The 11422-nt window shown below is 44.1% G+C and overlaps 1 long non-coding RNA gene across 1 annotated transcript; it reads left to right on the top strand.

The window, feature by feature from the left end:
* The first annotated feature begins 6 nt into the window (after window positions 1–6).
* LOC145717158 (uncharacterized) lies at window positions 7–10675 on the top strand. The gene is made up of 2 exons (XR_014140211.1): window positions 7–9608; window positions 9791–10675. It is a non-coding gene; the product is annotated as an uncharacterized LOC145717158 (long non-coding RNA).
* The last annotated feature ends 747 nt before the right edge of the window (window positions 10676–11422 follow it).

Raw genomic sequence — 11422 nt, 5'->3', positions numbered from 1 at the left:
CATGTGTGTGCTCGCTCTCTGTCAAATAAATAAAATCTTAAGAAAAAAGAAAATCACAGGCCAGTGGCCCTGATTCACACAAATGCAAACATCCTCAATAAATGATAGCAAACCAAATTCAACAATACATTAAAAGGATCATGCACCATGACCCAAGTGGAATGGGATTCCAGGGAGGGTTCAACACACACACAAATGTGATACACTCACTACATTAACAAAATGTCACAGGATCATCCCAATAGATGCAGAAAAAGTGACAAAAGTCAACATCGATTTATGATAAAAACTCTTCAATGAAGTGGGTATAGAGGGAACACACCTCAATATAAGAAAGGCCACCATATATGACAAGTCCACACCTAGGATCATTCTCACTGGTGAGAAGCTGAAAGCTTTTCCTCCAAGATCAGGAACAAGTCGAGGATGCCCACTCTCACCACTGTTACTCAACATAGTACTGGAAGTCCTAGCCACAGCAATTAGGCACCAAAAAGAAACAGAAGGCATCCACATTGAAAAGGAAGAAATAAAACTCATAATTTGCAGATGACATGATATCATATATAGAAAACCCTAAAAGTTCTGCCAAAAAACTTGAATGAATTCAGTGAAGTTACAGGATACAAAATCAGAGCCAAAAATCCACTGCATTTCTAGCCACTACTAATGAACTGTGAGAAAAAGACATTAATAACACATTTACAATTGCATCAAAAGAAAATACCTAGGAATAAATTTAACCAAGAAGGTGAAAGAGACCTGTACTCTGAAAATAAGACGATATTAATAAAAGAAATTGAAGACACAAATAAATGGAAAGCTACCCCATGCGAATGAGTGGGAAGAACACGTTAAAATGTCCATTCTACCAAAGCAGTGCACAGATGCAGTGCAATCTCTATCAAAATCCTAATGGCATTTTCCACGGAAATAAAGTGATCCTAAAATTTGTACGGAACCACAAAAGACCCTGAATAGCCAAAGCAATCTTGAGAAAGAAGAATAAAGCATCACACTCCCGGATTTCATCCTGTATGTCAGAGAGATTGTAATTTATTTAATTTATTTATTTTTAAAGATTTTATTTTTCAACAGAGAGAGACACAGTGAGACGGAACACAAGCAGAGGGAGTGGGAGAGGGAGAAGCAGGCCTCCCGCCGAGCAGGGAGCCCAATGCGGGACTTGATCCCAGGACTCTGGGATCATGACCCAAGCCGAAGGCAGACACTTAACAACTGAGCTACCCAGGTGCCCCAAGATTGTAATTAAAAAAAAAAACAAAAAACACAGGTCAATGAAACAAGGAGCCCAGAAATAAACCCATGAGTATATGGTCAATTAATTTACGGCAGAGGAGCCAAGAACAGACAATAGAGAAATGAGAGTCTCTTTAATAGTGCTGGGAAAACTGAACAGCCACATCCAAAAGAATAAAACTGGACATGGGCTCTTGGGTGGCTCAGCCAGTTAAGCATCCAACTCGATCTCCACTCAGATCTTGATCTCAAGGTCATGAGTTCAAGCCCCACGTTGGGTTCCACACTAGGTGTGGAGGCTACTTAAAAAAGAAAGAAAAACTGGACCACTTTCTTACACCATACACAAAAATTAACTCAAAATAGATTAAAGACTTGAATTTAAGACAAACCATAAAGCTTCTAGAGGAAAACATAAGCAGAAAGCTCCCTGACATCAGTCTTGGCAATGATTTTTTTGGATTTGACACCAAAAGCAAAAGTAAAAATAAGCAAGTGGGACTACATCAAACTAAAAAGCTTCTGCACAGCAAAAGAAACCAACAAAATGAAAAGGCAACATACTGAATGTGAGAAAATATTTGCAAATCATACCTGATACAGGGCTAATATCCAAACTACATAAAGCACTTCTACAACTTCATAGCAAAAACCAATCTAATGAGGCGCCTGGGTGGCAGCTGCATTTGGCTCAGGTCATGATCTCAGGGTCCTGGGATTGAGCCCCAAGTCGGGCTCCCTGCTCAGCAGGGAGTCTGCTTCTCCCTCTCCCTCTGCCCTCTCCCTGCCACTTGTGCTGTCTCTGTCAAATAATTTTTTTTTAAACCTTCAAAGAAAAAAAACAAAAACAAAAAACCCAATCTGACAAAAAAAATGGGCAGAAGATCCGAATAGACGTTTTTCTTAAAAACGTACAAATGGTCAACAGGTGCATGAAAAGATGTTCAACATCAGTCATCATCAGGGAAATGCAAATCAAAATTGCAATGAGCTATCACCTCACACCTGTTAGGATGGCTAGTATGAGAAACAAGAAATAATCAGTGTTGGTGAGGATATGGAGAGAAAAAGGAACCCTTGTACCCAGCTGGGAATGTAAGCCCGTGTAACCGCTGTGGAAAATAGCACAGAGCTTCCCAAAGATACTAAGAATAGAACTACCATATGAGGGGTGCCTGCGTGGCTCAGTTGTTGGGCATCTGCCTTCGGCTCAGGTCATGATCCCAGGGTCGTGGGATTGAGCCCCACATCAGGCTCCCTGCTCCTCTGGAAGCCTGCTTCTCCCTCCCCACCTCCCCCTGCTTGTGTTCCCTCTTGCTGTGTCTCTCTCTCCCTCTGTCAAATAAATAAATAAAATCTTTAAAAAAAAAAAAAAAAACTACCATATGATCCAGCGATTCCACTTACAGATACTTATCCAAAGATGACAAAAGCACTAATTCAAAAAGAACGTGCATCCCCATGTTCTCTGCGTGCTCCGGTATTTGCCAAAGGCAAGGAATGGAGGGCAGGCCAAACAGGTGAAGAGGGTCAAAAGGTACAGACCTACAAACCTCTGGGTATAAGTCACGGGGAGAGGATGTACAGCATGGTGATGTAATCAACACTGTACTGCATGTTTGAAAGTTGCTAACGGTAGATCTTAAGAGTCATCATCACAAGAAAAAAATTTTCTAACTTCATATAGTGACAGATGTAAACTGGACTTACTGTGGTGATCATTTCACAGGATATACAAATGTCGGATCTTTACCTGTACACCTGAAATACGATGCTGTAGGTCAGTTATACCCCAGAATATAAATCAAAAATAAGATTTTATTTAAAAAGACTTTAATAGGTTGAGAGATAGACATCTTTTGTGGGTAGGAAGATTACCTTTCTTAAAGATGTCATTTATTCCCCAATGTATACATTCAAAAGTATTCCAGAGAAATTCCAAAAGGATGTCACATGGTCCTTGACAAGTTTCTTCTAAAAATGTTTAAGAATTTCTACTTCTGGGGGCACCTGGGTGGCCCAGTCGTTAAGCGTCGGCTTTCAGCTCAGGTCATGATCCCAGGGTCCTGGGATCGAGCCCTGCATCGGGCTCCCTGCTCAGCGGGGAGCCTGCTTCTCCCTCTCCCTCTACTCCTCCCCTGCTTGTGTTCATTCTCTCTCAAGTAAATAAATAAAACCTTTTATTTTATTAATAAAGGGCAAGGGCGGGGCGCCTGGGTGGCTCAGTCGTTAAGCGTCTGCCTTCGGCTCGGGTCGTGATCCCAGGGTCCTGGGATCAAGCCCCGCATCGGGCTCCCTGCTCCGCGGGAAGCCTGCTTCTCCCTCTCCCACTCCCCCTGCCTGTGTTCCCTCTCTCGCTGTGTCTCTCTGTCAAATAAATAAAATCTAAAAAAAAAAAAAAAATTTACTTCTGGTAGTGGCAGACTTGGTAATTCAGACCAGCCCTCCTGCTAGGAAAGCTGTACAAAATATTTTTAATCACTGCCTGAATTCATCAGAAGGCCAGCAAATGAATGAATGATTGGCCCTCGCATCAGGAGGAGATAGAAACCCAGAGAAGTAAGCCTGACATTTGGAGCCACATGGTAAAGGCACCTGCCGATTCCAGAAGGGGTAGCCGGGAAGCTCTGCAGCACTTCTGATAAAAGGGAATTTAAAATAAGAGAGTCCAGAACTCACCATGCCTTGAATTGAGAACCCAAGGAAGCACCCTCCGGGGATAAGGGAGACTACAAGCATACTGGCCCTCACAGGGACTGAGCCCGCTTCAAATCCTCTCAATCCTGAAAGTGGACTGCTGGCGTCCCAGGCACCTGCCAGAAGCAAATAAAAACAAAGCCTCACCAGAGGAGGTGAACATCATCCTAGGCCTCAAATTAGTTCTTTAGTTTTTCATATACAGCAAAGAAATAACCAAGGACACAAGGAGACAAGAAGCATGAGCCAAAAAAGACCCACAGTGGGGCACCTGAGGGGCCCAGCTGGTTGAGCATCCGACTCTTGCATTTCAGCTCAGGTTATGATCTCGGGTCTTGAGACTGAGCCCCACCTTGGGCTCCATGCTCAGAGCAGAGTCTGCTTGAGATTCTTTCCCCCTGCTCCTTCCTCCCCTTCTGCTCCCCCTCCTGCTCATGCGTGTGTGCTCTCTTTCTGTGAAATAAATACAAATAAATAAAATCTTAAATAAAAAAATACCTACAGGGGCTGGGATTTGGAAAGCACAGTGCCTACTCTGTTCTAGGAGTAAGAGATTGAGAATTTGGGTGAATAATAGGGAAATGTAAACAGAGGACAAGTGGAAATTCCAGAACTGAAATATACGGTAACTGCTAAGAAGAACTCAGTGAGGGCGCCTGGGTGGCTCAGTTGGTTACGCGGCTGCCTTCGGCTCAGGTCATGATCCTGGAGTCCAGGGATCGAGTCCCACATCGGGCTCCCTGCTCAGCAGGGAGTCTGCTTCTCCCTCTGACCCTCCCCCATCTCATGCTCTCTCTCTCTCTCATTCTCTCTCTCAAATAAATAAAATCTTTAAAAAAAAAAAAAGAAGAAGAAGAAGAACTCAGTGAATATGCTTAACAGAATCAGTGACCTGGAGACAGAGAAGGAGCCACAGGTAGAATGAAGCCCCAAGAGAGAAGAGGATGGACACCACAGGTGGGAAGAGACCTGGGCGTGCCCAAAGTGTAACTGGATCCAGAAAAGAGTACTGCACTGAATGTTAACTAAGGAAAATTTAAATATAAAAAAGAACTTTTTTGAGAAAAATAAGTAAAACTTTAAAAATAAAAAATAAAAATCCGAAGTGTAACTGGAGCACCAGAAGAACAGGAAGAAGGTTAGAGCACAGACAGTATACAGAGGAGCATTCTTACTCGTAACAGCCCCAAATGTAAACAATTCGAATGCCCACCAACTTGTAAAAGGATGGACAGACTACCTCCATACAACAGAGCGCTACTTAACAAGAAATGACCTGCCATCATGCTACAACATGGATGAACCTCAAAAACATGGACATGAAAGACGGCATATTCCCTGCTTCCATTTCTATGCAGTGTGCAGAGAAACGCATCTAGAGACCGAAAGCTGATGGGTGGGTGCCTGGGGGCGCAGCAGATAGACTGCACATGGGCATGAGGCAGCTTTGGGGTGATGGACTTTTTTAAAAACTGGATCATCATGATGGTAACTTTACTAAATATAACTGAATTGTGCACGCAAAAATGAGTGAGTTTTAGGATCTGTAAATTATAGCTCAATAAAGCTATTTTTAAAAAACAAAACTCCAAAACTGATCGTACCAGTTATCAGTTTGCTGCTTCTCGTGCCCCAGTCTACACTTTCCTTGCATTTCCCCTTCGCAGCGTTTTGTCAGAGGGGAGCCCTGGAGGAACGCGGAGGGGAAGGGCTGTGGTTGTGGCGCTCAGCTCGCTCCTGCTCTGGCCACATGGCTGCGAGACACACGTGTGGAGAGACATCCAGTGGCATCCTGCCCAGCCATGCACCCCCACCCTGCAGTCTCTCAGCAGGCTTGCAGCTCAGCCCGGGCCTGGGGACCAGCTCGCTGCGGCCCCCCAGACACAGACAGTGCAAACCTCAGACTTGTGCACCGGCTGACAAGCAGGTTCCCAGCTCCACACGCATGCTCACCTACCAGAGTTGGCCCATCTGTACCTCCAAGGGATCAGTCCTGCTCATCCAGCCCTGCCCCAGCTCTGGTCCGGGCAACACAACACAGTGAGTTTCTTTACAACCACACCTTCTCCAGGAACTTCTGAATCCCAGCCTTGGGAATTGGGCCCTCCTACGTCTGCCTTCCTTAGGTATTCCCCTTCAGCTCTAGGGTAACTTTTATCATTCTCTTTCTACCTTCCTTGTTCTCTCCTGTCATAGTTCAAAATTCTATTAATCTTTCTCTGTTCAAATTACTCCACTGTTTATGTCTCCCGATTGGTCCTTGACTAAAAAAACCAAGCCCTAGATTCAAGAAGCCTTATCCCAAGCAGGATAATTAAAAAGAAATATGTATCTAAGCACAGCATGGTTAAACTTCTGAAAACCAACGACAAAAAGAACATCTTTAAGCAGACAGAGAAGCACGAAAAGGGCACATTAGCTCCAAAGGTACAACAATTAGACTCAACAGAAGCAAGGGGACAGAAGTCGATGGAATGAGATCTTCAAGTGCTGAAAGAAAACAACCCACCAAAATTCTACATCCACTCAAAATATCTTCCAAGAATGAAGGTAAAAATCAAGATACTGTCGGCCAAAAACAGAATTCGTCCTCAGACCTACACTAGGAAAAAACAAAATGTTTTCAGGAAGAAGGAAAATAATCCCAAATGGAAGGTCCGACGTGCAAGAAGGAATAAAAAACAGCCAATATGTGGATAAACCTAAATGAGCATCAACTGTGTAAAACAACAACAATGTCTCAGCAGTTTAAAATATAGAGAATCAACATACACTCCACAAATACAGCCCCCCACACAATGGTGTGGGGCTCAGGAAGGAGATGCATGGAAGTATTTTTGAATTAGTTCTTGAATTGTCTAGGAAAAAGATATAAGTACTAAGAACATTTGGCTTTGAGAAGGGAATGTAAGATGTAATCTCTAGGGAACCACTAAAGATGCAAAAGGATGTCTAATTGCCAAGCTAATAGGAAGAAATGAAATAACAGCTGATCTAGAAGGAGGCAGGAAAAGAAAGAGACCAAAACATAGTACAGGTGGAACAAGGAGAAAGCAAATAGGAGGGTGGTGGGATTCAAACCCAAACACATTTTGTTTTAAGTAGGCTCCACACCCAGTGTGGAGTCCAACATGGGGCTTGAATTCATGACCCTGAGATTAAGACCCGAGCTGAACGGGGCGCCTGGGTGGCTCAGTCGGTTAAGCGTCTGCCTTTGGCTCACGTCATGATCCCAGGGTCCTGGGATCGAGCCCCGCATCAGGCTCCCTGCCCAGCAGGGAGCCTGCTTCTCCCTCTGCCTTTGCCTGCCACTCCCCCTGCTTGTGCTCTCTGTCAAATTAAAAAAAAAAAGACCTGAGCTGAGATCAAGAGGCAGATGCTTAATTGACTGAGCCACCCAGGCGCCCCCCCAAAAGCATTTTTTTTAAGATTTACTTATTTGAGAGAGACAGCATGCATGTGCAAGTGTGGGGGGAGAGGGAGAGAATCTTCAAGCAGACTCCCCGCTGAGCATCCAACTAAGAGTTGGACGCTCAACTGACTGAGCCACGCAGACACACCAAACACATTTTTTTGTTGCTCCTGGGTGGCTCAGTCGGTTAAGTGTCTGACTCTTGGTTTCTGTTCAGGTCATGTTCTCACAGTCATGGGATCGAGCCCTGAGTTGGGCTCCATGCTCAGTGTGGAGTCTGCTTCACATTCATTTTCCCTCCCTCTCTGCGCACACTCTCTCTAAAATAAATACAATCTTTAAATAAATAAACTACATTAAACAGGTTGTCTGACTGTCTCAGTCAGTGCAGCGTATGACTCTTGCTCTTGGGGTTTTGAGTCCAAGACCCACGTTGGGTGTAGAGAGGACTTTAAAAAATCTTTAAAAAAAAAAAAAAAAAAACCTAAATGGACTAAATTCTCCAGTTGCAAGGCCACCAGACTTTTTTTTTTTTAATGTACATGCTGTTAACAAAATGTATTTATCTAAAATGTAATGGTACAGAAAGGCTGAAAGTAAAAACTGGAAAAAGATATACTCCACAAATACAGCCCCCCAAAAAAGTTAGCTTTGCTGTTATTAATAGCAGAAGAAGTAGACTTTAAGGCCAAAGGTATTACTAGAATTATAAAGATACACTTGACAACAATATATGAAGTATATTCAACCAAAAGACTTAATTTCTAAATCTCTATGCATCTAATTACATGGTCTCAAAATATCTCAAGCAAAAGCCAACAGAACTACAAGATGAAACAGACAAATCTGTGATCCTGGTGGGAGGTTTTAACACACTTCTCTTAGGGACATGTAAGAAAGGACTGTAATCTTATACAACACTTCCCAAAAAAAGAAGAAAATGAGAAGCAGCATTTCCAAATTCTTGTGACAAGGCCAACAAAACTCTGATACCAAAACCATAACAAGAATGAAATTACAGACCATTTCACTCATGGACACAGATGCGAAACTCCTACACAAACCACTAACTGAATCTAGTGATACATAGAAAGGATAATACGTATCAAGATGGGTTTATTCTAGGAGTGAGAACTTAATGTTTGAAAATCAATGCTAATGCACAACATTAACAAAATAAATCATAAGTTTCTCAGAGGATACACGAAAGTAATTTAGTAAAATGCAATATCCATGCACGATTTTTTTTTTTTTTAACTCTGAGCAAACTAGGAATAAAAGGGTACTTCCTTAATCTGAAAAAGCTTATCTATTATTTTTAAAAGGCAGAATGTTGAAAGCCTGCCTTCTGAGACCAGGAGAAAGGTAAGGCTGACATTGTGGCACCTCTTCCCAGGACTGTTCTAGGGTCCAGGCCAATGCAGGAAGGCAAACACACACACACACACACAAAGGGCTAAGGGTTGGGAAATAAGACAACTCATTACACAGATAATGCTGTGGAAACAGAAAATTCAACAGAACCTACAGATAAATTATCAGAATAAGTGAATTTAGAAAGATTGCTGGATACAAAATCAACAATCAATTAATTGTAGGGGCGCCTGGGTGGCTCAGTCGGTTAAGCGTCTGCCTTTGGCTCACGTCATGATCCCAGGGTCCTGGGATCGAGTCCCGCGTCGGGCTCCCTGCTCAGTTGGGAAGCCTGCTTCTCCCTCTCCCACTCCCCCTGCTTGTGTTCCCTCTCTCGCTATGTCTCTCTCTGTCAAATAAATAAAATCTTAAAGAAAAAATCAGTTATATTTCTGTATACTAGCAAGTAACAAAAGAAAAATATTAAAATATTTATAATAGCATCAAATCAAATACCCAGGGATACTAACAAAATATGTACAGTATTTCTGCACAGAAAACAAAATTGGGGAAATGTTTTAAAGACCTAAACAAATAAGGAAATTCACCATTTTTGTTGGAAAAGTTAGCACTATAAAAATACCAGTTCCCAAATTAATCCATAGATTTAAAGCAATCCTAGTCAAAATCCCAATCTTTATTCTGGTGAAAATTGACAAGTTAATTCTAAAGTTCATTATAAATAGAAATGATTTTAAATGGCCAAGAGCCTTAAAGATGGTGGGAGGGCTTGACCTTCCCAGTATCAAGACTTACTATCCTCCCACAGTAATGAAGCATGACACGGAACAAGAATAGACAAATGGACCTCTGGAGTCTACTCCAGGTAGGTGACCGATCCAGATGTGAAAATACACCACCAGTAAAGTTTCTAGATCTAGAAGACAACAGAAGAGACTATGTTCATGACCTCGGAATGGGGGAATTTTTCTTAAGCCACAAAAAGCATTATCCGTAAAGAAAAAGATACATTGGTATATATTACAACTGAGAACTTGCTTTCATCAGGTGACCCCACAGAGAGTGAAAAGGGAGACTATAGGACTCATTGCCAGAATACATAAAGAACTCCTCTCGTTTGGTAAGACGACAGTCCAGCACACAAATGGGCCCAAGTCTTGCACAGGCACATCATGAGGCGATGACCAGCATGTGTTAAGAGGCCCAGCATCACCGTCATCAGCAAGATGCAGATTAAAGCCACACTGACCCCGCTACGATTCCACTACCAGCAGCCCCACAACTTAAAGACGGACCGATCCCGGGGTTGAGAAGGGGAGCCACCGCCGCCCCCTCCGTTGCTGGGGGCGGGGAGGATGCAGAATGATACAGTCCACTTGTGGGTGCAGGTTGGCAGCATCTCCTTGCGCTTTTTAATGGACCCCAAGTCTGCACGAAAGCCTTCCTTTACCACGTTCTAGGCAAACACCTCGATGCTGCCCGAGAGCAACATCTGTGCAGTGAGGATGCACCCGAACCCGTTCCTCCTCGGTTCCACTCGACATTTCAGACTCGCCCAGCGCCCTCCCCCGTGGCGCTCCGGCACAGCTGGAATCTACACGGTCTGACCGGAAGCTTCGGGAAAACAGACTGTCCCCCTTCACTGCAGTGAACCCTAAAACTGGACCTGCCAGGCCGAAAGCCACGCACGTTTTCAGTTACTTTTAATCACACGACACACGAGCGCAGCTCTGTTTTAAAGTGCGGCATGCAGTGCGCAAACCCTCCTCGCCCTGCTCCCTCCTCAAAGCCGGCCACTGTCAGCAGTTGAGAATGCATCCTTCTAGACTGTTCTCTGCACGTACGCGCATGTGAATACGCGGGGCATTATTCAGAGAGGCCAGCTGTCTACGTAGCACAAACACCGTGGCAGCGCACGCACCAGCAATGAGAGAGAGTGAGCCGGGTCCCTCGCCAACGCTGGAGGTGTTCCACCAAGTTTTCCCGTCTGACAGCAGAAGCCACCTCGTGGTCCAGATCCGCATTCCCTGGACATACAGTCTTTCCGAGTGGTTTTCCAGACGTAAGCAGCCTCCCCTCTGTCCCACCCAGCACCCCGAGTTACAGACCTCCTCCACCTTCCTCTGTCTCCAGTGGAGGGCTATTTTACACTTAACTCTTTAGCCCATCTGGAATTTAGTGTGTGACAGATACACACACTCGGAATGTTTTCTGGACTTTGTTTTTCACTGACCTATCTCTGTGGCAAAGTCATGCTGTCCTGATTTTTTTTTTTTTTTAAGATTTTATTTATTTGAGGGATACCTGGGTGGCTCAGTTGGTGAAGCGTCTGCCTTCGGCTCAGGTCATGATCCCAGGGTCCCCTGTTCCATGTCAGGGCTCCCTGCTCGGCGGGGAGTCTGCTTCTCCCTCTGCCTCTCCCCCTGCTTGTGCTCTCTCCCCCTCCCTCTCTCTCTCTCTGATCTTTTTTTTTTAAAGATTTTATTTATTTAAGAGAGAGAACACAAATGCAGACGGAGAGGGAGAAGCAGACTCCCCTCTGAGCAGGTAGCCTGTACTTGGGGCTCGATCCCAGGACCCCAGGATCATGACCTGAGCCGGAGGCAGAGGTTTAACCCACTGAGCCACCCAGGCGCCCCATGCTGTCCTGATTACTGTAGCTTTAGAGTAAGTTTTAGC

The sequence above is a fragment of the Leptonychotes weddellii genome, chromosome 14, assembly GCF_054177405.1.
Source record: "Leptonychotes weddellii isolate Sample4059 chromosome 14, ASM5417740v2, whole genome shotgun sequence".
NCBI classification, from domain to species: Eukaryota; Metazoa; Chordata; class Mammalia; order Carnivora; family Phocidae; genus Leptonychotes; species Leptonychotes weddellii.
This window is presented reverse-complemented; position numbering and strand designations above follow the sequence as displayed.